Below are 12289 nucleotides of genomic sequence, written 5' to 3'. Positions count from 1 at the left end.
CTGAGAGCCTAGGAAACCATAAGCTAAAATCAGTCTTTCCTTAAGTTGATTCTATAGGAATCAGAAAAAGTGACCAGGAAAAGTAGCACATGCAATAATTATGCATGGGCCGCCAGGATATCCACCAGGCAGTCTATGCTCCTGATGCTCTTCCTGACAATATACTGACGTAACAGCACTGGGGGCACCAACATCTTTCTTAGGTAGTGATGCAAAGTACAAAATAATGTTAAAGTAAGTTTTCTGTAGTTGATTAATAGGTATAATTGGGCCTGATGCCAGAAAACTGAGTTTAATTACTGTTTTAAACCCTGTCACTAAAGCAACTGAATAAATGAATCTACTGTGCAAGATTTGCATCTTTCTGAGTCCCAATCCATGAGTGTGCCTTTCATTAATAACAGAGGAAAGAGATTTATTTATTTTGTAAAATCTTGAATAGTAGCCATTACAGGGCAAGTTCATAGTGAGTAATAGTGAGACAGGTAAATAAGATATAATACTTGAACCTGAGATTTCACATGCAGAGAACTCTTGAAAACACCCTGCTAAGAGTGCCTCACAAAGCTATGTACAAACAAATCAGAGTACCCAGAGATCGTTCATTATAATGTGATTTAATAGGGATTCCAAGTGCTAAAACTATAATATTCATAGCCAATATGGTTACAATCATTTTCATCCAATCACTTGAAAGAATAGACTTTGTAGAATTCTGGAAATCTTTTGCTTATCAAGAGCAAGAGCACATTTCAACCAATTTAATATTAAATTTTCTAGATTTTCTCATATGAATACTGACGATTGTAAGAAGCAATTTATGAAAACTTAACATGCCATAAAGTCTTCTATTATTGAACACTAAATGATGTACTAATTCTGTCTCACAGGGTAACACAATACTTTAATAGTACAATGTCTTTTAAACTAAAATATTCTTAAGACTCTCTCTCCTCTCTCTCTCTCTCTCTCTTCTCTCTCCCTCTCTCTCTCTCTCTCTCTCTCTCTCTCTCTCTCTCTCTGTGTGTATGTGTGTGTGTGTGTGTGTGTGTGTGTGTGTGTGTGTGTTTATGCCAATATGTCAGGGTATAAGTAAAAGACACAAGAAGGCATTGGATCTCCTGGATCTGGAATTACAGGCAGTTCTGTAATGCCCAGAATAGAACCTAGGAACTGATTTCCAGTTCTCCTAAAAAAACAGCCAGTACTCTTAAATGTTGAGTCATCTCTCTGGATCCTAAAAAGCTAATAATTTGTTAATGCAATAAAACCATAAAATCCAGCACATTTAAGTTTCATTATTATAATGGTGGTGATGAAATTAGACTTTTCAATTTCTCCCTTGGCTTGTTTTTGGTCATGTATTAAGTCACAGCAGGATATTTTTCTTCCATTTGTCCCATCTTCAAAGGTTTTATGGGGCCATCAACATTGGTTGTCTTTCTAATCATTATCATGTCTACCTTTGTCAGCACCAATGACTTCTTCAATCTATCAATAATTTTCTAGATTTTTCCAAAGTATTTCAAACTCAGAAATTAAAAATTGATACAGGGTTGAAACATTCATTCTTTCTTATTAATTTGCTTTTTGATGTAGTCTTGGCTGCTATTGAACATTTGTTTCAACAATAACTCCACTTCTCCCAATTCCACTTGGGGCTTGAAATAAATGATATTTGAAAAGATAGTGTGAGCAGAAAAGAAATGAGATTACTTCCTCTTTGACTCAGTATTTGCCCTTGTATTTCCCCGCAAGACACAATTATTACATCATTTAAGTCTCAATACACTGCCCACATTGCTAAATCGTGATAGCAAGCCACTGATAGAGTCTTTTGATTAATCACAGACAGCTCCTGTAGATGTCAGCTTCCATTCACTTCGGGCATCTTGAAGCTCTTCGTCAGTGGCTTTGTATACCCCTTCTGTTAATTACAACTCCTGCAATCTTGCCATTGAGTTGAGCTGATGGGTGTCAGTGCCTTCTGGAAAAGGAAAGAGATGAGTTCATGAACTATAAGGTGCCTGATATGAGACCATATGAGTATTTACAGTAGGTTTATAAATGACATTTAAGGTTGAGGTCATCATATGACTTCTCCTTTAACTTGAGGAGTTGTCCAAATCCCCACTGCCAAAGTTCTTGCTCCTCTCTAGCAAAGAATGTGTCCTATTACAATTCTCTTAAAGATTTGCTACTATTAACTAAAAGCTCCCCCTTTTCAGCTATCACTCTATAAAAATGAAATAATATAATTGAAAAAATATTAGCAATCTATAAATCACTGTCAGATCAAGAGGATATTTATTTCATTACTCTTCAGATATAGTGCTTCTATGGAATTTGAAGATGTTTTTAGGATGCAGAAGAAGTTAAGCCCCATTATAAGATATCATCCTCTACCAAAAGCACATATAGTCACCTTGACCCTTTCCTAGTCTAGGGGCAGAAAGACTATTTGTTAAGTTCATCTTCTTCACAGTATTACCATGGTCAGCATAGGGGCAGAAAGAGTAATATGGTAATAGGAGCCAAAACACCTGGGTTCAGGTCCCACTAAGTCACTGCTGATTAGGCAAATAATTGTTCACTTCTGAGTGTTCATCCATACCATCAGCAAAATGGGAACAAAATTAGTGTTGTATTTAGAAATCAATAGGGTCAGGGATAGTGGTGCACACCTTTAATTCCAGCACTCAAGAGGCAGAGGCAGGCAGATTTCTGTAAATTGGAGGTTAACCTGGTCCATCAAGTGAATTCCAGGACAGCAAGAACAGTTACACAGAGACACCCTGTCTCAATAAACCAAATATATATGCATATACATTCTTCCAAAAAACACACTTATAATGAAATCATAAGCTTATAAATTTAGAAGAAATACAAAACAGAATCAACAACCAATTATTTTATTCCAGAACTGCTGTGAGTGTTCAAACTATTCTTGGAACTTTGAACTAAAATTACCTTCTAAATCAGTTTGGAGATACTCAGTGAAGTAATTGATATTAATCATTGATGTTTTGTTGAAGAAACATCTACAAAGTTTAAATTTATTGAAATATTATTTTAATATCTAAGATATAGTATTAAATGTCCATCAATGAATAAATAATGAAGACATATTTAACTGCCACTTATTTACAACATAGATGAACCTAGAATGCATTATGTCATTGCGAAATAAATCAAGCTTAGAAATACAAATATTGCATGATTTTCTTATATATGCTATGTAAACATTGTTTAATTCATAGAACCAGAACGTAGAAAGATAATAACCAAAAAATGGGAGGCCAAGCTGAGGTAGGGATTTCCGTCAAAGCTATTGTGTTTCAGCCAGAGAAGAGAAGGAATTCTGCATCATGGTAACTATAGTCACTAAGAGAACTGACTTGATTCTCTGTTGTGACAAAAATTAAGACAATGCTTTAATTGCATGGCTTAGACATACTCATATACAAACCATCATGCTATAAACTATAAGTATATGCAACTTTAGTTGTTAGATAAGTAAAATAAAGGAAATCTTTTATCTTACACATAACATTTTAATTTTTTACTCATAAATTAGTTTCTCCTTTGTTAATGTTTGAATATTGGAATTGTAGCTATCAACTGCAGCCTTTTACTGCTGTGGAAACTGTCTTTCAGCCAAATATGGTGGCCACACATGGAATCTCAGCATGTGGGAGAAAAGAGCAGGGGAATTCTAAGTTCAAGATTATCCCAATATGCTCAGTGATACTCAGGCCTCTGTTGACTCCACAGTGAGACCATGTCTGACAAACAAGCAGAAACACGTCCTCACTCTCTCATAAGAGTACCTTTATGTGAGGTGCTGAGCACCTTTCCTGAATAAGTCCAAGTCATAGATATTTTCAGTGATGTAGTAGCAATTCACATTGACATGTCAAAGTGGCTCACTTCTGCTGTGGGAGAATGAAAGGAGAGGCAATAATACGGCAGTGTTCAAGGATGAATTCCAAGAAAGCTTTGTTTATAAAATTAGGCAGAGTACAACCTATCTCAGGTTCGAACTCCCTGACATGGTGAATGATTTATTTGAGTAAGAACAAGGACGACTGAAGCAAATTCATACCTGAAATATGAGAGACGCCCTTTTCTTCCCAATAGCTGAGATGCAATGGAAATAAAAGGATTGCTAATTCTGCAGAACATTTTGTACTCTGGCTGTAAGTGATTGGCCTTACAATTCCCTGATTTCATATCTCTCATCTGTAAAATGGGGCTAGCCTTCATTTTCACTAGGGTGTTTCTACAAATTAAATGTGACAGGCATGAAAAGTCTATCTTATAGAGTGGGTGAAATCATTAGCTCTTTACACTGCCCTCTATGGACTTTGTAAAATCCCATACCCCAGAAAACAAAGAAGTCACCATTACTGCTTGTCCACAACATCCAAATGAGAAGGACATTCAGAATTCCCAAAATCTCTTGCTAGAAATTAGACACCCAGAGAAAGAAATCCAGGTGCCTCTTCTCATAGAACTTCAGAACTGAAACCGACTGTCAAGAGGAGTCCAGCATTCTCATTTTACTGATAAGGAGCAAGGCTCCTCCAGATTAAATGACATGCCCAAAGTCACTTAGCCACTCGGGGAAGGGTTCATCCTAGGACTCTCTGATCACATTCTTTATGCAGTGTTTCCACACTACAGCATGAAGCCACCTCACTAGAGTGGTTTGCACACTAAGGAAGTATTGAAGCATGTCCTTCCCTATTTGGCCCAGCTGGTAATACATGCTATAGTTAGCAAATGCAAAATTACTTCACTGACTTGTACTGCAAAGGAATTGGCTCTGACCAACCACAGAGAAGTACAATCAGCCAGTGGGAAGGGTTTCCTATTGCACCTCCAGCATATCAAGTGAGGCATTCAGAGAATAGACTGGCTTACATTCATTGTTTGGGGTAGGGTTTCAGTGACCCCACTGAGCATGTGCACCTGCATTCCTTCAGATCACACCCTGTAGGACCCAGGGTGCTACACACTGCTCCTGCCTGCTGATGCACCTTAGAAAATGTCATTGCACTTACCAGAAAGCTTATATGGCCTTTTGCAGACATTGAACAATGGCTTGACATTTTGAGTGGCTGAAAGCAAAGCTACATGATGTCTACACTGGACATATTCTAAATAATACCGCTCTCGTGTGTTGCCCTCCCTTTCCCGTTGGGATCTCCCTCTCCCTGTGATCGAAATACTAACCAAGTTCTCTACCTCGTCTTTAATAAGCTTGACTTTTCTGGAGCAACATTAACTTTAATATGTGTTTCAGAAAGTTTTAGCATTGAACACATATTCTTTAGGTTTGGATTATTTTATGTTTATGCATATTTGTATATTTGTCATAGAAACAAACATCTAGGAACCAATAGGCTTTTAAAATACCTCTCCAAAGTATAGAACTGATTGCCTGCTGTGATGAGCGTACTTGTCATTCCAGTCAAGAGCAAAAGTATAGAGATGCATATGTATTCATCGTCTATGACATTTTTGCCATTTCATGTCTACTATAAATGCCATTTTATGTCTACCATAAATTCTCCATGCCAAGGAACATACCTACAAGATAGGGTTTTGGAATCAATACTGAATTTGCTCATTTCTTTATTAACAAAAGCCTCAATTTAATTAAATTCTTAGCATTCATGGTCCATACTAATTGAAAAGGCTAATGCTCAAGCATGCTTTTACAATCCATTTATTTTCACATAGATATACCTTATGCAACAATTTATTTTTTCTATCATTTCACACTGGATCTTACTCTGGAATTAAAATGTTCTGGCAACCACAAGTCAATAAAATTAAATGGGTAGCGATCTATATGGGCTATAAAGCAGTAGTCATATACACCTCCCTTTGTCATTTATGTTCTCTAAAGGGTTCCTGTATTTTAAATATTGGTGGTCCACCAATATGGATGTGAGGATCAATAGCAATGGACCCGAGATTACCATTTTGTGGACCTGAGTGTTTTTTCCCCATGCAAAAGATCTTTCTGAATGTTTGGAATGAGAAGTTGGGCAGCTGGTATCAAATGACTTGTGGCATGGCCAAGCTGCCACTCCATCCCTGGCTCCCCTCATCCCAAGCCACATTTTCCATTAGGATGTTTCCATCAGGATCAAGTTCCTCTTTAAGGATAAGAGCCGATCATCTTGTCTTCCTGTTCCTCATAAAGGCAGCTCGAGAAAGCCCCTAATCAGCAGAGGGATCAGAAGCTGACTGAGTTCCTGCTAAAGGTACTGGTAAAAGGAGGATCCATGGCCACTACAGTCACTCAACCCCATGCTTTCCTTTCGTAGACGTTCCCTCCCCCCACCTCTAAGGACTAAGGAATTAACATGCATGATATCTGGTGCCACTTCTTGGAGAGGTTGCAGGATCATATTCATAACATCTAATTCTAAATCATGAATGACTGTGTGCAACAAGAGTATAAAGTAGATTCTGAAGACAAATCAAAAGGGAACTCCAAAAATATTAAATCAGACATTTAGCTAACGAATAGGGAAGATTTTAGGCGCCAGCTGCTGATCTCCTACTCTCGGTAATTGGTTTATTTGGCGCTCATAAATATGCTTTAAAAAGTAAAGAAGGGCACACGAAAGAGGCTCATTTCTTATTATTCAAAATATGATTATTTCTCCATATTTCCTGAAGAGCCAGATTTATAGGCACGCCCCTTACCTGAAACTCTGAAAATATCAGCAGTTTTAGGATTAGCCTTTGTCGTGCAAACTTATTTGCGTTTCTGAGTTTGAACAATATGACTCTACTTTTCTAGTACTTTTGGATGCCCTCTTTGTTCCCCTGATGTCCCTCTTGAATCACAGTAGGGATTTTTATGGTGATGAACATAATTCATGCCAAGGTGTTAATTTAAAAAGAAAGTACATTGTTGTGCTAAATTTGGTAGAATTTCATTCAGCATGGATATATATTGAAGAGACATAAAACTTACAAAATTCACAAAAGTACCAGTCTGACACCATAAAGCAATAAGGCAAATTCAAATGAGTATTGATTCCACCTTCCCCCTTTTCACTCAGTCTTTGCAAAAAAAAAAAAAAAAAAAAAAAAAAAAAATCTTTACTTGTTTTCCTGGCTTGTTAATAAAAGACAAAAGTTCCTAAAAGCTGTAAAAATATTTGTAGACCCAAAGGAAGCAAAAACAAAGGGAACAATCAGCTAGCCGGTAGGTAGGTGCTACAATGAAAAAAAAAAAAAAAAGAAGGAACACTATAAAACACCTTTTCAAAGGTTCTAATGTACAATATTTAAATACAAACAGTAACTAGTGTTACACCAGCTGCTCTCAGGTTTGCAAAATATATCAAAGTACAGCATATTGGAATGAGTCCTGAGTTTCCATTTACTTTATCTATCCAGACACATCAATTCTTTTTCCTCCAGCCCGATAAAGTGGAACTACAGCAGACAAATGAGCTACTGGAGCTGACATAATGTGTTTGTCACAAAGAGGCGCTGGAGAAAAAAACATGACTTTGATCCTCACTGAGGTTACTATTTTACAGTACCACAAATTCAATTCTAACACAATGCTTGGAGTCACCATTCACTGCTTATGGGCTTGCGGGTTTTTTTTTTCTCTCTCTCTCTCTCACTTTATTCTGCAATCTTTATACAAGTAAACGCACCCATCACAAAAATTAAGAAAGAAAAATAAAAGATTAGGAGTTCACATGTGAAGGCTGATTGATGAGTTCTTTGTGACAAGATAAAAAGTCCCTCGAGTTGTGGGCCAGAAGAAAGTGAGCAGGCTAAAGACAACTTTACACAATTGTAATTTTCAAGGAAGCTTAATTTGTGTTGAAATGATACCTGATTGCTAGAATAGTGTTTGATTCTAAGCAAAAATTATACATCAAATGCATCAGATATAACTTTAAAAGCTTTTCTCTCTTTTCATACGACAGATAATTTCCAAAACAAAGGATCTGGTTTTAGTTCTAAACTGCCATGAAACATTTCTTTCTTATATCACTGGGCTTCTTTATCCAAGATAATTAATTCAACAGTCTTTCTTTAAGCTCAACAGACAGATGAAAATAGCATGGGTGGAATCTGCCACTGGTAAACAGACATAGGGAACATAAAACAATGGCTCTTGGAAACCAAGCCTGCCAGCAGATGGGCAAACACTGCCTTGAACAATTAGAATGGGAAGATTCTTTCTCTGATACCTGGTACTATAGTAGCAAGGATTTTTTTTTCTTTTAATTTTGTTTCTTTTTAGTCTCTATGAATCAGCCCCACAAATGAAGAACTGAATTGTGACAAATGAAAATAGGCATCGTGAGTCCAAATCAATAGATTAATTCCAGTCTGGCCGTAAAGCACATGTTAACATAATGGAATTCATGTAGAGGGATAAAACCATAGCCCTGCCAGAGATCTCTACAAATAAAAATATATCTCTTCAATCAAATGTTGGTTGAAATATATTAAGGAAGTTATAATGTTTTCATATCATAATACATTTGTATTCTATACTGAGTTAATTACTGTTCAGTAAAATAATTAAAATAGCCCATGCTTTCTTGAATAATCTTTATTGTATATCTTTTAGAATGACTGTTAATGATAGACAGCAACATTTATGTATACATTTCAACCCCTTTTCATAAAATACTAAATTACTGCCACATAAATGACCATCCACTAAACTCTATAGGCATCCTACAGATTATCAAAAATTTCAAGTTTGTGTGGATTGGCCACATTTGGGTTGAGAATAGCAGAGCCTTCATAAAGAAGTGAATGGTAGCTACCAGGCAAGAGGGGACGGGAAGGGCCACAGAAGCACTACTAATACCTAAGAGCCTGCTGAGAAGTCCCAAGCCATGAATATGTGGTGGCATGGGAAATGGCATTGCTTTGTTGTCTTTCTGTCATGAAAGCCTGGTCAGATTTAGCAAGCCCATGGTTTCTTTGAAGTTGAACCTCTTCGCTTTATCAAATGTGGTTGAGCGAATTTTATTTTGATCTAATTTTGGGAGCAAGTATAAATAGTGAGAAAAGGAGATATGAAAGATAGTGTTAAAGCTACCCTGTCCACAGAAGCTAGAACAGCGCAGAACTTGGTGTCCACGAAGAAGGAAATGTCACTCTCTTCCGCAGAATGTATTCTCTATCTTTGTACAGACTGACTCTGAAGACTATGATGGATTGAGCAAGCAATTCCGTTTCTACACAGCACTAAGGATGGGCATTTGTGTAACCAGAGACAAAACCTGTGAGTTTCTGTTAGTCTGGGAACATATTGACTCAAAATGTGTTGGTTGCCCATCAGGTGAAACGGTGAGACGATGAAGCCCGTGAACGCTGAAACATGTCAAAGGATGACCCAAGGCCAATAAGGCCACGATGCAAGCTCAACACACTCCAGGCCCTATGCTAACGCCCAGCTTTCTGTTTGGTTGAGTGAGCTGTGTAAGTAACTGGTTATTCCTGGCATTTCATATAGTTGCTCCTCTGTCCCCCTCTCAGTAGAAAAAGACCTTGATGGTAACAGCAACTTTTCTTAAACGGAGCTGCTCTGGGTTGTACTTCAAAGTCCATCTGGTGGGACAGTGAAATAAGACGGTGAAATAAACTTTAACACAAATATATCAATTTGGCCATCACAAGCATGAGTGAAGTGGTGTCTTCCTGTCCTCATGAACATTCACATGGGTCATGTTAATAATATTTTTATTCAGTAACTGAGGATTGAGGTCAAGTATGGCATATGACTTTTATCAAATACAGTCAACTAATACATGATAGAATAAGTATTTGAACTTGAGTGCTTTTAGACTTAGTTGTAGATGTCTAACAGATTTCCTAGCATCCAGTCAAGACTAATTAATGAACACAGAGAACCCAAAATCTTGGGACTATGAGGAAGAATTTGACAACAATAGAAATAATTAACTATTTTTGTGGCGATATGACATTGACACCAACAATAAGGCAACAAACAAATTCCACAGATACAGGGCATAGGCTTGGCAGGGTCAAAATGTTACATGAACACATATTCTCTAAGGCAGAAGTTCTAAATTAATAGAAAAGTCATGAGAAAGAAAGCAGGAATGTATGTGGGCCTATCAAATAAGAAAACAAAATCTGTGTTCTTTTTAATTTGTATATTCATTGAAAATATAATTAGACTCAGATAGAATTAACAGCCCCGCACAAGATAATGGAATGTAAAATTGACTTACCTATCCAAACTCCAAAGCCAGGAAGGTGTGAGATAATACACACCTCAGAATTTACTTCACTGTTTCAGAAGGAAGCCTGCCATCCAGTGGCCTTCGGGAGAACTGCAGTTCTACTGGAAAATGGAGATTTCATCGTTTGATTATTTTGCTCATGGTGCACGTTCTCCAAGTAATACTGGAAAAATGCTTCCTAGACTCTGCTCCGTGTGGCAGGAGCCCTAGGGATAACGTGTTGAATCTTGCAGCAATCCAGTGGTGCTGATAGTTGTGATCTGAGTTGATCCTGGCAATTAAATGTAAAATCCTTTCTAACAGTAGCTTCCAAGTCTGTGCCAAGAAAAGGTTACCGGGACAACGCTGTCACAGAAGCATTTTATTATCCAGGTCTCTGAACTTGATGTTCCCATGCTTCACCTGGCTGGACACAGGCGCGCCATTGCTCTGGGGGAGCTGTCACTGCTGTCGTTTGGGCTGCTGAGCCAGAAGGCATGGTGCAATCTGGCTCTGGTGTTGCTAATGAGGATGAATGGAGAAAGGGGAACAGAGGTGGCGACAGAACCCTGCAGAAAAGGACAACTCTGCGGTACTTTTAATCTCAGGTGGCGGATCTGAATGCCAGGTGTTTTCAGTCTTCTCGGGTCATGTCAAGATCTGAGGCAATATGCTGTAACGAGGCCAGGGCTTTATGTTTTATCGTTTTATAAGATAGAGCAAACACCCCTCCCAACCTAGCCCGCTAGATGATGCTCATGCGTGATGAAAACTTACTTCATTCTCCTTCATATTCTCTTGCAACAGGAGGCATAAAATTGTATGCCCCTAACCTCTGATTTTATGTTGACTTCAGGGGAGAGCATGAAAAGCATTTCGGGAACTATCAAAACACACAGATAAAGCTTTTGATTCTGTTACTTTTGAATGAAATTTTATTTATGCAACCATCAAGAATGGTCTCACTCTTCATGTGCTTGACTCTACTTCCATGCAGCGCAAGCCCCAGAGGCAAAGTCAAGTTGATTATAAGACAAATGGTGGCCGACAGTGACATCTTGTGGATAAACTGTCCATGCTTTTAATGTAAGCATGGTTTGGGTGTACTGCATCAACTTTTAAATTGCTTGTTTAGGATTCAGAATATTGTGTGTATGGGAAGATGATATGAGGCGGAGGGGTTGATTGCCAGAAGATTACCAAATTCTAACACACGATGGGACTATGGTTTGCATTCATAATTCTGGGATTTAGCGCTGCAAAGCATGCTAGCAAAACTGTTAGAACTTAATCATGCGCCAGATGAGGAAACTGAGTCATGAACTTAACAGTGATCTCTATAATGATATTTTAGAGCTGGAACAGATATCTCAGATTAGCAGCCAGGATCTCTCAGTCATATCCTGCTTCCTGATGAATATCACATTCAGGAATATTTCATCAGACATGGTTACGATCCCTGAAAAGTGATGCTGCTTTGAGATAAGGGAAGTTGGGCTCTACAGTCTCTCCTCGGCCTACCCTGAGATTGCCTACAAGGTGGAGAGACCCCAGACTTCTCATGCCATCTACTAAGGTTGCGAAAGTATTTCCATTTCCGCATCACAGATGATGGACTCCTGAAATGGAAGCCCGCATGCAGGGAGATGGAGGAACCCAACAGGAGCAGCTGTAGAACCTCAGGCTTTCCCGGGTTCACTTGGCATCGATCGAGATCTCAGCTCACCAGAAGTGGTACAAGTTCTCTTTATTCCATTTGTATTTAGTTCTTCAAGGGTCCAGCTCTACATTCCATCAGTAAAACAAAGCTACCCTCTAAAGACTTGATCAGTGAACAGGTGGTTACTGCATGAAGAGAGAGGGTTTTACAGTAGCGGCCTCCATGTCTGATCCATGGAATGCAGGAAATACACATGTTAGCAAGCTTCCCTTAGATGCCAGGTGGATTGCAACTTATTCCTATGTCGTTTTGTCTCCTAATCTCATTGTGTATCTGCTACCTTTGTCCCGACTGTGGATCCCATCAATCC

The 12289-nt window shown here is 38.3% G+C and overlaps 1 long non-coding RNA gene across 1 annotated transcript; it reads right to left on the bottom strand.

Moving 5' to 3' along the window:
- Positions 1 to 601: 601 nt before the first annotated feature.
- Positions 602 to 10923, bottom strand: LOC148119765 (uncharacterized). Its single transcript, XR_015734926.1, has 2 exons — positions 10269 to 10923; positions 602 to 1987 (listed from the first exon to the last, which is right to left on the bottom strand). It is a non-coding gene; the product is annotated as an uncharacterized LOC148119765 (long non-coding RNA).
- Positions 10924 to 12289: the final 1366 nt, after the last annotated feature.

Source organism: Myodes glareolus, chromosome 14 (genome assembly GCF_982192425.1).
Source record: "Myodes glareolus chromosome 14, mMyoGla1.1, whole genome shotgun sequence".
Classification (NCBI taxonomy): Eukaryota; Metazoa; Chordata; class Mammalia; order Rodentia; family Cricetidae; genus Myodes; species Myodes glareolus.
This window is presented reverse-complemented; position numbering and strand designations above follow the sequence as displayed.